We start from the raw sequence: 17,238 nt of genomic DNA, 5'->3' as shown, positions 1-17,238 counted from the left end.
CTAGGTCCTGAGAGAGTGTAGATGGTTTACAGACTGTCAGGAGCTCATCAGACACACGCATCAGGATCATGTGGTCGGTAGACTGCAGCAGCTCCATGCTTCCCCAAGCCCAGACAGGAAGCCAGGTAGTAGTAGTAGAGGAGGCAGGCATATGGTCCAGGTACTTTCCCTGCCTGCAGGGAACAGCCTGAGATGTCTCAAAGCCTAGTCCAAAGGATACTTTCTATAAAGAGATTCCCCAATCCCTGCCAATCAGAATTAATCTTTTTTATTCCTGTGATATCAAAACCCTTTTACTGATTGACAGGTTGATACTAGGAAGCTCGAGAGAGAAACACAAGATTGGGGATCATAACAATTTCAAACTGGATCCAACCCTCCATAATCGTGTGAGCTTGGGAACACTGCCGCACCTCGGATTCTGCCGCTTAAAATATAATGCTGCTTACTGTGATAACATCATAGTGCCATTGTGGATGATGATAACATTTTGTAAAAATGTGTTTTGTTAATACGGTTCTTGCACATAGGTTAAATGCTTATTTATACCCCTGCCTCAGTTTACATTTCCCAGAAGCGTCTAATTTCAGCTCTGGATGTTTCTTTGAGATTTGCATTGTCTCTAAATGTGCTTTGTATCTCTAAATAAAATGCTTATAGTAACTATTGCTTTTTGGTTTAGAGTTATGGTCAATATCTAAGGAGTTTTCCGTACTGAAGATGAGGAATTAGTTGTTTCTTCACGCCCTGCCTCCAGATAATACACTTCTTTTTTTCTTCCCTTATCGTCCCGGTGAAATTATATCATAATTTTTGGTTAAATTAATATGCAATGTATGTATTAAAATCATTATGAAATCACAATTTGCATGAGCCAATCATTGTGGCTATGATTAAATTTATTTTCTAGTATAACTATTTATTTTTCCTCAGCGTTAACACTATTTATTGTCTTTCTGTAGTTGTTGAATTTTTCATGTAACCATCGTTTCCTCCCCAAACTTTCCAGAAGAAGTATAAATCAATGTCCTTATGTTCAGAAACATGTGGTTTTTATGGTCCATGTTTTTAGAGGTGCGTGCTCAGAAATATTTGTCTTGCTGCTTGTAACTAAATTAGCAACTGTTGAACTGGAATTTTCCTTCACTGTCGGGTTCTGACAACAAATCTCTGACACTGACTGAGTGTCCTACAATTCAATTCAATTCTGACCTGACCTACTCTGTGTTGGCATCAAACCCTCCGAGATGAAGGCACGATTCCCAACAGGGTGCTCTTGCTTCAGACTCAAAACAGGGTCTTCAGGCTGTCTGCATGTCTATCTGGTTGGCTGCAAATTTGGGGCCTCTTCAAACCCCAGGATGGATAATTCACTGAAACAACTCACACAACTCAGGAAGTTGCTATACTGACAAGGATCATTTTGTTAAAAAGGGTACAAATCAGCAGCCAGATGAAGAGTACATAGGGCAGGGTGGAAGAAGGTCCAGATGAAGAGTACACAGGGCAAGGTGGAAGAAGGTCCAGATGAAGAGTACATAGGGCAGGGTGGAAGAAGGTCCAGAGCCCAGGAGCTGTGCTGTGTTCCTCTCCTGGTATACTGCACCACCCTTCCAGTCAGGAAGCTCTCCTAAGAGCTAACATAAAAACAGAGCTAAAAATATAAGCAGGGAATAAAGGGATTTGAAGAAACAGACAATACAGGGAGCAGCTGAAAACTTCCGAAACTTTAAAAGAAAAAAAAAAAAACTTGAGAATTCAGATCCCAAGCTTCACCGTCTAGAGTTTTTATTGAAATCCCCTTTTGTGGCTAGAATTGATTGGATTATTGGCAACATTATTGAGCTCCATCTCCAGCACTCCCTCACCTCCCTGAAGGTTAAGCCAAAAGTTCCAGCCCTCTAACCTCCCCCAGGGTTTTTCTCCTGACTGGCACCCATCCTGAAGCTATTCAGGGTAACCCATGCCACCAGTTACTTTTTTAGCATAATGAAGACATTCCTATCAGAAAATTCCAAGCATTTTTGAAGCGTGTGTCATGTCAGGAACCTGGGACAAAGGGAAAAAAATATGTATTTTGTACTTTAATATACCACAACTCAAGTAGAGAATTCCTGTTGCTATTTTCTAGTTATGTCCTTTTCAGGGTCCTATATTGTCTCCTTTCTAGATTTATGTTCTCATTTTGGTGTGTGGTGCCCATCAGTAGTGGTCTGAGAAAGGGAGCGTAGAAGAATGTGGTTTCTAGCTTTTAAAAAAAAAAAGTTTGAATTTACAGTATTGTGTTAGTTTCAGGTGATTAACACTGCTAAAGCTTTGTATTAGCAAAGTGATTCAGTTATACACAAAAGTATATTTACTCTTTTTCAGATTCTTTTCCCATATAGGTTATTACAGAATATTGAGTAGAGTTCTGTGTGCTTTATAGTAAGTCCTTATTGATTATCTGTTTTATGTATAGTAGTGTGTATATGCGGAGAAGGCAATGGCACCCCACTCCAGTACTCTTGCCTGGAAAATCCCATGGACGGAGGAGCCTGGTAGGCTACAGTCCATGGGGTCGCTAAGAGTCGGACACGACTGAGCGACTTCACTTTCACTTTTCACTTTCATGCATTGGAGAAGGAAATGGCAACCCACTCCAGTGTTCTTGCCTGGAGAATCCCAGGGACGGGGGAGCCTGGTGCTACCGTCTATGGGGTCACACAGAGTCGGACACGACTGAAGTGACTTAGCATAGCATAGCATAGTGTGTATATGTTCCTTCCAGACTCCCAATCAAGCCATCTCCCCACTCAGCATTCCCCTTTGGTAACCAAAAGTTTGTTTTGAAATCTGTGAGCCAGGTCTTACGTGGCTTTATTTTTTCCCTTCTACTTGATGGATTGTGGTATCTGCAACAGCAAAAAAAATTTCCCTCTGAATTTTGTTGTTTCTTTTTCTATCTTTCAGTGTTCCAGTTTCCAAGAACTGTCTTGCACTCTGATTGTTCCTTGTTGATAGCAACTGCATCCTGATAAACTTATCTCTTTTTACATTGATGCAATAGCTTCTCTTAGATTTCTGAAATTTTTTTTTTTTTTGAAGTTTTGGATATTTTTATCAGCTCCTGGTATTGTCCATTTCTTCAAAGCTCCTTTATTACTTGCTTATATTTTTGACCCTGTTTTTTATATTAGAAGCTTTTTTATAATGCTGTGTGACTTTGTGTGAGTAATGAGTCTGTGTGAGTGTATGAGAGTCTCAGAGAGATTGGTGGTGGAGGCTTCACTACAGCACAGTCTGGCTCAGAAGGTATTATTTTGGAGGTGTTAGTATGATTAGATCTTTTCTCTCAGGCAGATGAGTTTGGCCAGAGAAAAGTTTTCTTGTCTCTCATCTAGGCAGCCTGAGCCAGGCAATCAGCGTTCTGAGAGCTGAGAGGGGATAAGGGCTGGAGGAGTCCGTTGTTCTTAAACCTACGTCTGTTTGTAGCGAATCACTTCCATTGTAGCTCTGCCAGAGTCTGGCCTACAGAATCCTTCTGGTCTGTCTTCTCCAGAGAGTAAGATTCTCATATACCGCCAGGGCAGGGAGAAGCAGCTGCCAGTCCTGCATATGAGTATGTTGGGGCATCTAAGTGATTCTTATAAACACTTGATGCCAGTCCTCCCGTTTTAACCTCCTCTACACTTGTGCTTTCATGGTTACCTGCTCCTTCCCACTTGTGAGCTCTCCTGGGCTCCGTCTCAGCCTCCTCCGTGTGGACTTGGATCTGTATTTGGAGGACCCTGTCAGTCATCATTTCTCATCCATTTACTATTCAGATCAAGTTATTGTCTGTGTTGTCTCCTTTCATGTTTATTTTGGTAAGATTGAATTTATTCCTTAACACATTACTTATTGCACTTATTTTTAATTTTGGGAAGAAGAGGATGTATGCTTGTGTCCAAATCATGTTTTTGTTTTTAAGTTTCATGATTATTTAATTTTTTTAGTTTGCCTTAGTTTATTTATTTACTTATTTTTATTGGAATATAATTGCTTTACAATATTGTTAGTTTCTGCAGTACAATGAAGTGAATCAGCTATATGCATATATACATCGCCCCCACTCTTCGACCCCTGCCCCCCATTCCATCCCTCTAGGTCACCACAGAGCACTGGGCTGAACTTCCTGTGCTTTACAGCAGATTCCCACTAGCTATCTGTTTCACACATGGTAACGTATATATGTCAATTGCAATCTCCCAATCCATCCATCCTCCCTTTACTTATCTGTGTCCACGTGTCTGTTCTCTGTGTCAGGGTCTCTATTCCTGCCTCGGAAATAGGTTCATCTATACCATCATTCACTTTTCACTTTCATGCATTGGAGAAGGCAATGGCACCCCACTTAAGTACTCTTGCCTGGAAAATCCCATGGACCGAGGAGCCTGGTAGGCTGCAGTCCATGGGGTCGCTAAGAGTCAGACACGACTGAGCAACTTCACTTTCACTTTTCACTTTCATGCATTAGAGAAGGAAATGGCAACCTACTCCAGTGTTCTTGCCTGGAGAATCCCAGGGATGGGGGAGCCTGGTGGGCTGCTGTCTATGGGATCGCACAGAGTCGGACACAACTGAAGCAACTTAGCAACAGCATACCATTTTTCTAGTTTCTACATATATGGGTTAATATACGATATTTGCTTTTCTGACTTCACTCTGTATATACAGAGACTCTAGGTACATCTACATCTCTACAAATAACCCTATGTCATTTTTTTTGGTGTCTGAGTAATAGTCCATTGTGTATATGTACCTCCTCTTCTTTATCCATTCATCTATCATTGAACATTTAGGTTTTTTCCGTGTCCTGGCAATTGTAAATAGTACATTTACTGTTTTCTCAGTTCTCTGAAACTGTCTTTAATTCTTTTTTTTTTTTTCTTATTCTGCTCCTTGGCAATAACTTCCACCATTCCATTTTTCAGCTCACTTACTTGTTCTTCTGCCTCAGTTATTCTGCTATTGATTCCTTGTAGCATATTTTTCATTTCATTTATTGTGTTGTTCATCTGTGTTTGTTTGTTCTTTAGTTCTTCTGGGTCCCTGTTAAACATTACTTATATTTTTTCGATTCATGCCTCTGTTCTAAGATTTTGGATCATCTTTAGTATCATTACTCTAAATTCTTTTTGAGGTAGGTTCCCTATTTCCTCTGCGTTTATTTCGTGCTGTAGGTTTTTACCTTGCTTCTTCATCTGTACTGTATTATTTTGCTCCCCAGGTAGTGCTAGTGGTAGAGAACCTGCCTGCCCATGCAGGAGCCACAAGAGACACGGGTTCAATCCCTGGCTTGGGAGGATCCCCTGGAGGAGGAACTGGCAACTCACTCCAGTATTCTTCCCTAGGAAATTCTGTGAACAGAGTTTACCTGGCAGGCTCCAGTCCATAAGGTGGCAGGAATGAGTATGCACAATACAAGTTTTTGATGGGTGGAGGTGTGTTCCTGTCTTACTGGTTATTTGGCCAGACATTTCCAGCACTGAAGTTTACAAGGCAGTTGGGTGAAGCTGGGTCTTGGTATTGAGATGTAGAACCTCAGGAGACTTCACTCTGATTAATATGCCCAGGGGTCTGAGGTCATCTGTTAGTCCAGCCATTTGGACTACATGATGCTACCACAGGAGCTCAGACCCAGCCTTTGGCTCATGATCCAAGATCTGCAAGCTATATGACAAAAACAAGAAAAGAGACCAAAATGGAGAACAATAACAAAGAATAAGAAGTAAAATAAATTTAGAGAACTAATGATATATTTGGGGGAAAAAAAATGAAACAACCATCAGAGGCTAAAATGGAACCCCAATAGCAAAAAACAGAATAAATCTGGAAAAAGCCTTGACTGGGCGGGGGAGGGAGCTCAGGCAGAGGTGCAGTTTAGACTGGGGCAGGGTCTAGGCTCAGGACCCAAGCAGCCAGGAAAGGCCCTAGGGGCAGGGCTTAAGTAGAGGTGGGGTTTGCTCAGGACACACCCTCTGCATCTGGCAAAGGCCCTAGGGGTATGGGGGGTAGAGGATAGGCTCAGCCTGGCCTGGAGGGGCCCCAGAGTGCCTGCCTCAGAGCACAGAGGATCAGGAGCCCTAGCAAGCTCACTGGTGTTTGGCTGGGTGGGAGAAATGCTAACTGCACTCCCCCTGATCCTCCAACCCCTGAAAGTCCCTCCCTATCTGGCTCTGCACTTCCTAACCCTCTCTCATGCCCGTGGGCCCACCTGGGTGGAAAATGCCTTGGGGGGTGGAGGAGCAGGCCCACGACCCTAGTAGGCCTCTCAGGGGCCAAGTGTGTGGGGGAAATACTAGCCGTGTTCCCTTGTGATATGCCAAAACCCCCAAGGGTCCCTTCCTGTCCTCACTGATTCCCTTGAGGTGAGTGTGCCTGTCCGGGCATGGGAACCCCTTTCCTCCCCTAGCTGCCCCTAAGGGGCACTGGCCCCTCCCACCTCCACTTCTCCTTAGCCCCTCTTCCCCCATGTCCTACCTGGTTGCACAGGGATTCCTAAAAGGCTTCATATTGAATGATTCCAACCATATGACATTCTGGAAAAGGCAAACCGTGGGGATAGTAAGATCAGTGGTTACCGAAGGGCTAGGGAAGGGAATGATGAATAGGCAGAACACAGAGAATTTTGAAGACAGTCAAACTACTCTAAATGATACTTAAATGCTAGATATGTGTCATTATAGGTTTGTCCAAGCTCATGGAGTATACAGCACCAAGAGTGGACAATAATGTAAACTATGGACTCTGGTTGGTAACGATATGTCTCCGTAGGTTCATCAGTTGTAAGAATTCTATCACTTTGGTGGGGGAGGGGTTGTCAGTAATGAGAGAAGCTGTGCATGTGTGGGGGTAGTGAAATCTCTAGTCCTTCCCCTCAATTTTGCCATGAATCTAAAACTGATGTTAAAAAATAAAAACAAAAAGCTGAGGTAATTCTTGCTAGTAAACTTATCCTACAGGAAATAATAAAAGGGAATCCTTTAGTTGAAAAGCCAGTAGACAGTAACTTGTATCCACATGCATAATAAATAAAGAGGAACAGTAAGATAACTAACTAGGTAAATATAAAAGACAGTATAAATACTGGGTTAACCAAAAGATTAATTTGGTTTTCTTCCATAAGATAGCTCTCATAACACTTACTTGTCTTTCATTTCATTTAAAACAATTTTGTTAGATTGTATTGTGACAACTGTCATATCAGTGTGCTTTAAAAATGTATAAAATTGGTGAATTTTTGAGTAGTCATTTTGATATTGTAGACGGGAGAAAAAAAGCAACATTTTTGGCATATTGTGCTTTATTATTTCAAGGAAGGTAATGCAACTGAATTGCAAAAAAAAAAAAAAATTGTGCAGTGTATGGAGAATATACTGTGATCAAATGTATCAAAAGCAGTTTGTGAAGCTTTGTGCTAGAGATTTCTCGCTGGACAATGCTCCATGGTTGGATAGACCAGTTGAAGTTAATAGTGATCAAATTGAGAACCATCAACGTTTATATGAAATCAAGCATTGAAAATAATTTGCACCAGCTTGGTTATGTTAATTGATTTGATGTTGGAGTTCCACATAAATTAGCAGAAAAGAAGCCTTCTTGAATGTATTTCCACCTGTGATTCTCTACTGAAATATAACAAAAATGTTCTATTTATAAAACAAATTGTGACGAGTGATGAAAAGTGAATACTGTACAATACTGTGGAACAGAAGAGATGGTTGGCCAAGTGAAATGAACCACCACCATCTACACCAAGGGCCAGTCTTCATCCAGAGAAGGTGATGTGTATATGATGAGTTTGGAAACGTGTCCTCTATTATGAGTTCCTTCCGGAAAAATTAACAATTCCAGCAATTAAGCAGTGTTTAATAAAATGCATCCAGAATTAGTCAACCGAATGTGCATAATCTTCCATCAGAATAACGTGAGACCTCATGTTTCTTTGATGACCAGGCAGAAACTGTTAGAGCTTGGCTAGGAAATTCTGATTCATCTGCTGTATTCGCCAAACATTGTACCTTTGAATATTCATTTATTTCAGTTTTTAAAAAATTCTTTTAATGAAAAATATTTCAATTCTTTGGGAGATTGTAAAAGGTACCTCAAACAGGTCTTTGCTCAAAAAGATAAAAGTTTTCAGAAGATGGAATTATGAAAATGGCAGATGGTGATGGAAAAAAACAGTGAATACAAATTCAATAAAGTTCTTGGTGAAAATGAAAAAAAAATGTTTATTTTTATTAAAAAAAATCAAAGGAACTTTTTGGCCAACCCAATATATGTTTTATTTATCACTTTTTTTCTTCCCCTTTCATTTGAAAGGCAACCCTGTGAAGCAATAATTATAAGTATGTGTTGATATGCACATTGCATAGAAAGTTTGTGTGTGCTTCACCAGAGGAAGCAGAACTACAGAGGAGCAGAGTTTTTAATATTTATTTACATTCATATCAATCAAAAAAGGATTGTAATAAGTTAATTATCAATATTGTAACAAGTTAATTATTAAAATAAGTTAATTATAATATATGGTAAATGAAATAACAAGGAGCTTAAAATAGTACTCTAGACAAAAGTGTGTTTTTGATTTAACACATCATAATGCAATAAAAAATGGGATAAGGTGGAGGGAGCCACATAAGACATATCCTATTTTTATCAGAAATTATATTGAAGTTAAATAGTTAAACATTCCACTTGAAAGACAGATACTGACATAATGGGGTAAGAAAAATGGTCTGACTGACATACATCTCTCTATGAGAGTTTCCCTTTAAATTCCAAGGCAAACAACTGTCATTTCAATTGCTTTTACCCTATAGATAAGGTAATATTTTTCTCTTGCTGTTCTTAAGATTTTTTTTCACTGTCTTTTAACTTCTGGAAGTTTGATTGTATCTTGGTAGGGATTTCTTTAGGTTTATCTTGTTTGGTATTTGCTCTCTTTTCACATGCTAGCAAGGTAATGCTCAAAATCCTTCAAGCTAGGCTTCAGAAGTATGTGAACTGAGAACTTCCAGAGGTACAAGCTGGATTTAGGAAAGGCAGAGGAACCAGAGAACCAACATCCATTGGATCATAGAAAAAGCAAGAGAATTTCAGAAAAACATCTGCTTCATTGACTATGTTAAAGCCTTTGACTGTGTGGATCATAACAAACTGTGGAAAATCCTTTAAGAGTAACTTACCAGAGTAACTTGCCTGCCTCCTGAGAAACCTGTATGCAAGTCAAGAAGCAACGGTTAGAACTGGAGATGAAACAGTGGGCTGGTTCAAACTTGGGAAAGGAGTATTGTCAAGGCTGTATATTGTTACCCTGCTTATTTAACTTATATGCAGAGTATATCATGCGAAATGCTGGGCTAGATGAATCGCAAGCTGGAATCAAGATTGCCAGGAGAATATCAACAACCTCATATATGCAGATAATACCACACTAATGACAGAAAGTGAAGAGGAACTAAACAGCCTCTTCATGAGGGTGAAAGAAGAGAATGAAAAAGCAGGCCTAAAACTCAACATTCAAAAAACTGAGATCATGGCATCAGATCTCATCCCTTCATGGCAAATAGATGGGGAAACAATGAAAACAGTGATTTTCTTTTTCGGGGTTCCAAAATGACTGCAGACAGTGACTGCAGTCATGAAATTAAAATATGCTTGCTCCTTGGATGAAAACCTAAGACAAACCTAGATAGCATGTTAAAAAGCAGAGACATCACTTTGCTGACAAAGGTACATATAGTCAAAGCCATGGTTTTTCCAGTAGTCATGTATGGATGTGAGAGTTGAACCATAAAGAAGACTGAGCACTGAAGAATTGATGATTTCAAACTGTAGTGCTGGGGACGACTCTTCAGAATCCTTTGGACAGCAAGGAGATACTAGTCAATACTAAAGGAAATCAACCCTGACCTTTCATTTGAAGGACTGATGCTGAAGCTCTAGTACTTTGGCTACCTAATGCAAAAGCCTGGAAAAGACCCTGATGTTGGGAAAAATTGAGGGCAGGATGACAGTGGGATGACAGATGGTTGAATGGCATCATCAACTCAGTGGACATGAGTTTGAGCAAACTCCATAAGATAGTGAAAGACAGGGAAGCCTGGTGTACTGCAGTCCATGGGGGTGGCAAAGAGTTTGACATGACTGAGTGACTGACCACCACCACCACCACCACCACCACCACCATTTCTTGAATCTATAGATTGTGTCTCATCAAATTTGGGACGTGTCAGCCATCTTCATGCACTTTTTAAATTTCATCTTTTTCATCCATGTCTATAATTACAGATTTATTATCTAATAATAAAGTCCCATAGGTCCCTGGGCTCTGTTCACTTTTTTTTTCCCATTTTTGTTTTCTGTTTATCAAATTGTGTAATCTGTGTCTTCCATTTCACTCATTCTTTCACCATTCTGCTATTAGGCACCTCAATTAAGTTTTTATTTAAATTATTTTGTTCTTCAGTTCCAAGATTTCTATTTGAGTCTCCTTTATATCTTCTATTTCTCTGCAGGGACTTTTTATTTTTTCATTTATTTCTATCATGTTTGCAATTGCTCTTTGAAGTGCTTCTTGATGTCTACTTTAAAATCTTTATCACATAATTGTAATGTCTCTTGATGGTCATCTTGTTGACATCTGCTGATTGTCTTTTAGATTCAGTTTGTCTTTTTAGATTCATCTTCCCATCTCTCTGTCTGGTGAGTGGTTTTCAATCCTAAACCGTTTATTTTGTTATGAGACTCTAAGTCTTATTTGAACTTTGTGGTTAGCTGGCTCTCAGATACCACTCTTGTAGAAGAAGGAGGGGAAAGCTTTGTTACTTTCATTTGAGTGTAGAGTTCCCTGCTTACCTTCTGTTCACATGGGGGAGGAGGGACGACGATCTGGGTCACGGTGGGATTCCTTCTCCCCGCCTGCTGAGTCTCCTGCTACCATCCTACCGTCTTGAAGCTCGTTACTGTTCTCCACATGGCCTTCACTAGCAGTGTGTGTGTGTGTGCGTCCTCAAGACTGCTGGGCAGGGGTTAAAATCCTTACTCTCTGTCATACGTTTTGTGACATCAGTCCAATGAAGAGGAAGGGAGATGGGGGAGGGGGAGAGGATGATTGCTGTCTCTTTACTGCCAGGTGAGGATAGAAGTCCAGGCTCCCCACATGGTCTTCAAAGTGTGATTGGACATGGCTTATTAAACGAAAGTCACTGCTCCCAAACTGGCCTTCTCTGACCTAACCCTGGTGGGAGTGTTAGGGTGTCTTGTTATAGTCTGAAGATGGTACATGTCTGGTGTTTGTGGACCTGATTAATCATGGGGCCATCTTTTTTTCCATGGTGTCTGGGTAAAGTGTCTGTTACATAAAACTGAATTTTGCTAGGATGCTTATTTCCTGGCTTTTTGATTAGAGATAGCAGGCTTTCGTTGGCATTTTTTTGTTGTTTGCGCCTGATGTCTTTCTGGGTGGCCAGCTTCTTTGTTTCTAAGTCTGGAACATAGAGATAAAAAAGAAAATCCAGAAAGTTCACTGCAGTGTTGTCTCTTGATTCCTGAAGTTTCCTTTGCACGTTTTAGAGTCTTCTTATATTTGATTTATGTATACTATCTAAGGGGTTTAGTTGTTTTCCATTGTATTTAGTGATAGGGATAGGGAAAATTGTGTCTACTCTGTCTGTCTGGAACCCATACATTCTTATTGCTCTTGAAATGATCATTTAAAAATTCTATAATAAATACAAATATATAGTATTGAAACAAAATGAAATCAAGATGTATTTAAAATCATAACTCATATAGTAATGTGTATCTTAAGGTCACTATTACATTCTACCTGTTTTTCTTAGTAAAGTGGGTTGACTATAAGAGAAAATTTACACAGAGAGGTTGAGTGTTGAAATAATCAGTCAGACCATATTCATGACTGGAGATGAGAGATAATGACATCACAGAACAGAATTTAAACAACTCTTAAAACAATTAACTTAGAGGAGGAAATGGCAACCTACTCCAGTATTCTTGTCTGGAGAATTCCATGGACAGAGGAGCCTGGCAGGCTTCATGGGGTTGCAAAGAATCGGACACAACTGAGCAACTATCACTTAACAGTTAAATAATACTGTAAGTACAATTTTATGGGATGCTTTTCTCCCACTTAATATTTTATTGTGTTATTCACATGACTATATTCTTTTGAAAATATTTTAATAATTACATAACGTTTCCTTTCTTGGATATGCCACAGCTTATTATTTGTCAAATAGCTCTTTATAATAGTGTTGGCACTATAACATTTTTAAACCTTGATGTTTATTCCAATGTCTGATTATTTCTTTAGGATCATTTCTTAGATATAGAATTTAGCCCCAAAAGTTAATATATTTTTAAAGCTTTTTGACCTAAAGTAACTTAAAATTTGCTATGAAGAAAGTATGTATTAATTTATACATTGACTCATAGTGTTAGAAAATGCTTATTTCACTAAACCCTCATTAGCTCTGAGGCTTTTTGTTTTAAAATACTTAACAGATGACTTGGCTTACTATACACACACCTTTGTATGATACAGATTTAAGGAAATGATCCACAGTTGTGGGAACCATTTCTTTTGCTTTCTCAGCATCATTTTCTACTATCTGTGGTGAAAAGTCCATGAGCCCACACGCAGAGGAGGAAGAAACCAAAAGTGGGAATGTAGCAGCAGTTGGCAATTCCGTGCATTATTTATGATTGTGATGTTAAAATTAACCCAATGAGATGAGAGAAAACAAACGTATTGAATGCCATTCTGTCTTGTTTTCCCGTTGGATATTTTGAGGATCCTCATTTGACTATTTCTGGCCAAAGCAGTGCTTTCTATTCATAATTTTTTATAATATTAGTCCTATTCTCTTTATCCATCCATTTATTGGACAAGATTTTCATTCTTACTAGTGTTGTATTCAGTTTACAAGACCCAGGAGAGAAGGTATGTTCTTTACTATCTTAAAATACTTTCCCAGTGCCTTTCTGATGCAGAGGGGAATGACCTCAAACTCCTGGTGAAGAAGCTCAGATGGGATCTTGGGAAACTCTCCTAAGGGCAGAAGGGTAGGTGAGATCCAGGGCATGAGACTGCTCAGCAGAGGTTCAGTTCAGTTCAGTTGCTCAGTCATGTCCGGATCTTTGCGACCCCATGGACTGCAGCACGCCATGCTTCCCTGTCCCTCACTAACTCCTGGAGCTTGATCAAACTCATATCTGTCAAGTCGGTGATGCCATCCAGCCATCTCATCCTCTGTCATCCCCTTCTCCTCCTGCCTTTAATCTTTCCCAGCATCGGGGTCTTTTCTAATGAGTCAGCTCTTGACATCAGGTGACCAAAGTGTTGGAGCTTCAGCTTCAGCCTCAGTCTTTCCAGTGAATATTCAGGATTGATTTCCTTTAGGATTGATTTATTTGACCTCCTTGCAGTCCAAGGGACTCTCAAGAATCTTCCCCAGCACCTCAGTTCAAAAGCATCAGTTCTTTGGCACCTAGCCTTCTTTATGGTCCAGCTCTCACATCCATACATGACTACTGGAAAAACCATAGCTTTGATTATACGGACTTGGTTGGCAAAGTGATGTCTCTGCTTTTTAATACACTGTCTAGGTTTGTCATAGGTTTTCTTTCAAGGAGCAAGCGTCTTTTAATTTCATGGCTGCAGTGATTTTGGAGCCCAAGAGAGTCTGTCACTTTTTCCACTTTTTCCCCATCTATTTGCCATGAAGTGATGGTACCAGATGCCCTGATCTTTGTTTTTTGAATGTTGAGTTTTAAGCCCTCTTTTTCACTCTCCTCTTCCACCTTCATCAAGAGGCTCTTTAGTTCCTCTTCACTTTCTGCCACTAGGGTGGTGTCAGCTGCATATCTGAGGTTATTGATACTTGTCTCACAGTCTTGATTCCAGCTTGTGATTCATCTAGCCTAGCATTTTGCATGATATACTCTGCATAGAAGTTAAATAAGCAGGGTAAAAGTGTACAGCCTTGACAAACCTCTTTCCCAATTTGGAACCAGTCAGTTGTTCCATATAAGGTTCTAACTGTTGCTTCTTGACCTGCATACAGGTTTCTCAGGGGGCAGGTAAGGTGGCCTGGTATGCCCATCTGTTTAAGAATTTTACAGTTTGTTATGATCCACACAGTCAAGGGCTTTAGCATTGTCAATGAAGCAGCTGCTGCTGCTACTAAGTCGCTTCAGTCGTGTCCAACTCTGTGCGACCCCATAGACGGCAGCCCACCAGGCTCCCCGTCCATGGGATTCCTCAGGCAAGAATACTGGAGTGGGTTGCCATTTCCTCCTCCAATGCATGAAAGTGAAAAGTGAAAGTAAAGCCACTCAGTAGTGTCTGAGTCGTAGCCACCCCATGGACTGCAGCCTACCAGTCTCCTCTGTCCGTGGGATTTTCCAGGCAAGAGTACTGGAGTGAGGTGACATTGCCTTCTCCGCAATGAGGCAGAAGTAGATGTTTTCCTGGAATTCTCTTGCTTTTTCTATGATCCAACAGATTTGGCAATTTGATCTCTGGTTCCTCTGCCTTTTCTAAATCCATCTTGCACATCTGGAAGTTCTCGGTTCACGTATCATTGAAGCCTAGCTTGAAGGATTTTCAGCATTACTTTGTTAGCATGTGAAATGAATGCAGTTGTGTGGCAGTTGAGCATTCTTTGGCATTGCCTTTCTCTGGGATTGGAATGAAAACTGACTTTTTCCAGTCCTATGGCCACTGCTGTGTTGTCCAAATTTGTTGGTGTATTGAGTGCAGCATTTAACAGCATCATCATTTAGAATTTGAAATAGCTCAGCTGGAATTACATCACCTCTACTAGCTTTGTTTGTAGTGATGCTTCCTAAGGCTCACTTGACTTCACACTCCAGGATGTCTGGCTCTAGGTGAGTGAACACTATCATGGTTATCCAGGTCATTAAGACTTTTTTTGTACAGTTCTGTGTATTCTTGCCACCTCTTCTTAATATCTTCTTTTTTGTTAGGTCCATACTGTTGTTTCTGTCCTTCATTGTGCCCAACTTTTCATGAAATGTTCCATTGGTATCTCTAATTTTCTTGAAGAGATCTCTTAATCTTTCTCATTCTATTATTTTCCTCCGTTTCTTTGCATTGTTCACTTAAGTGAAGCCTTTCTTATCTCTCCTTGCTGTTCTTTAGAACTCTGCATTCAGATGGGTATATCTTTTCTTTTCTCCTTGCCTTTCACTTCTCTTCTTTTCTCAGCTATTTGTAAGGCCTCCTCAGACAACCATTTTGCCTTTTTGAATTTCTTTTTCTTGGGGTTGGTTTTGATCACCATCTCCTGTACAGTGTTATGAACCTCTCTGTCCAAAGTTCTTTAGGCATTTCATAACCTAAGCCTCCGGAATAATGTATCTATGGAATCAGATTAGGGCAAATGCATTACTGCTTTACACTGAACAGAGACTGGTGGTGGTTCTGGATGATAATGAATATAAAAGTAGGTGCAGATTGGTTTTGATCTACAAGTGAGAACTATGATCATTGATACCTGATGTGAAGAGGTTGGGGGTTGTGGGATAGAAATTCAGCTGTGTCTGTTGTACAGATATAAACTCAGGAACCCTTACATGAGCACTTTTTTCCTGCCCCAGAGTTTATAATGAAGTAAATTTCCCTGACATATTAAGGGTCTCACACTTAACCAAAGGTCATTTATGAAAGAAGAAATTACTTTGGAACTTTATCCAAGCTATTTAATCACCTGAATTATGAAAAAGTTCTGAAGTAATTCCCTTCCTGATTCTGTGATAGGAACATTTTTCTTTGTAATTGGTGTCGTGTGCTTTATGGTCCGAGTCACTTCACTGTACTTCGCAGAGGAAACAAATAGGTCTGTGAGTAGTCTGGGTTTGGGTTATTTAGCTTTTCATTTTTTCCTATAAAATAAGAATCTGAATATGTTCTGACTTAGACAGGAAATGGACTTTGGGACTGGGGAAGGAAGAAGTGTCAAATTTTCCTTTCTGACTGTTCAGGCTCTGTGGTGATTAGATAGAATGGATTGACAAATTATTTCTGGGCATCAGTCACTTAGTAGTTTTCTACAACTCTGTAAGAGAAGGAATAAAGCCTGAAGATCCATAGGGGACTTATTATTTATAGATTTCACACACACACACAAAAACAACAGGATTCTGTAAACCCGTTTGGGAAGCACAGGCTTAATCAGGTTCTCCAAGACCTCTTAGAGCCCTTGTGATAACTGTGTGAACTAGGAATCTGAGAGAGAGCATCATAGTGCTTCTGAAATGGAGCATAACCCTATGGGCCTTCCCCCCATGTCCTCAGCCTTCCCTTTGTCTGTGTAAAAACTTTAGCCAAAGAATTAGTTTAATCAGAGAAGTGAGAAAATGCAGAAGCAATGGAAAACAGTCCAACAGGACAAAACAATAATAGTTTAGTCATCAAGCAATCTTGAGGACTTTTCATTTCTCCTCAAGGATTATGGGTAATACGCTGAGCTGTGTCCTTTGAAAGGTTTTATAGATAATGAAACCCCCACCAGGTCAAAGAAGTTAACTACATGAGGACCAGATATAGCCATGACATAAGCTACCATAGTTCCTAGAACTGGCCTCAAAGAAGTGGCAACAGACCAACCCTGGAACTAAAGATTAACTGTACTTAAAACAATCAAGATGACGCTGATCAGACCACCTTATGACTAATTTCAAGATGACTATCAGAGCTGATTTGTGCTGTTTCTGTATGCCTCCCCCTCTGTCTATGAAAGCTCTTGCCCACTGATTATCAGTGGGGGGAGTTGGCCTGTGGACAGGAGTTCACTCCCCTAATGCCACCCGTTTCCAGCCTCCAAAATAAAGCAGAACTTTCTTCTTACCAGCTTTGCCCCTTTATTGGCTTTTAAGCAGCGAACGGCTAGACCCCACTTTCAGTGACACTTTTATCTGGACAGTGCTCTTAGCCCACAGGTTTCCAAGATGACCCTGGCCAGGTTCACAAGGGCTTTAAATGTAGTTTTCTCTGCCACTGTGTTCCTAGGTTTGGAGTTAACACTGCCTGGGTAGCATGAGAACAGCCACAAATGACCGTGGGCAGAGCATCTTCCATGGGTCGTGGTCGGATGTGTGGAAAATGAATGTTGGCCAATAACCCTCGTGCTTCTGCCTCTCCCTCATGTATCTGCATTGCAG

General features: G+C 40.3%; 1 protein-coding gene and 1 long non-coding RNA gene across 2 annotated transcripts in view; one reads left to right on the top strand and one right to left on the bottom strand.

Annotated features, from left to right (window-relative positions):
• LOC133234299 (neuronal acetylcholine receptor subunit alpha-7) overlaps window positions 1-17,238 on the top strand; it is a 139,615-nt gene that overhangs the window by 23,121 nt on the left and 99,256 nt on the right. The window lies entirely within an intron of this gene.
• Window positions 4,895-11,049, bottom strand: LOC133234298 (uncharacterized). The gene is made up of 3 exons (XR_009732100.1): window positions 10,888-11,049; window positions 6,505-6,563; window positions 4,895-5,694 (listed from the first exon to the last, which is right to left on the bottom strand). It is a non-coding gene; the product is annotated as an uncharacterized LOC133234298 (long non-coding RNA).

Source organism: Bos javanicus, chromosome 21 (genome assembly GCF_032452875.1).
Source record: "Bos javanicus breed banteng chromosome 21, ARS-OSU_banteng_1.0, whole genome shotgun sequence".
NCBI classification, from domain to species: Eukaryota; Metazoa; Chordata; class Mammalia; order Artiodactyla; family Bovidae; genus Bos; species Bos javanicus.
Note: the sequence above shows the minus strand (reverse complement) of the source record. Positions and strands in the feature narration are given on the sequence as shown.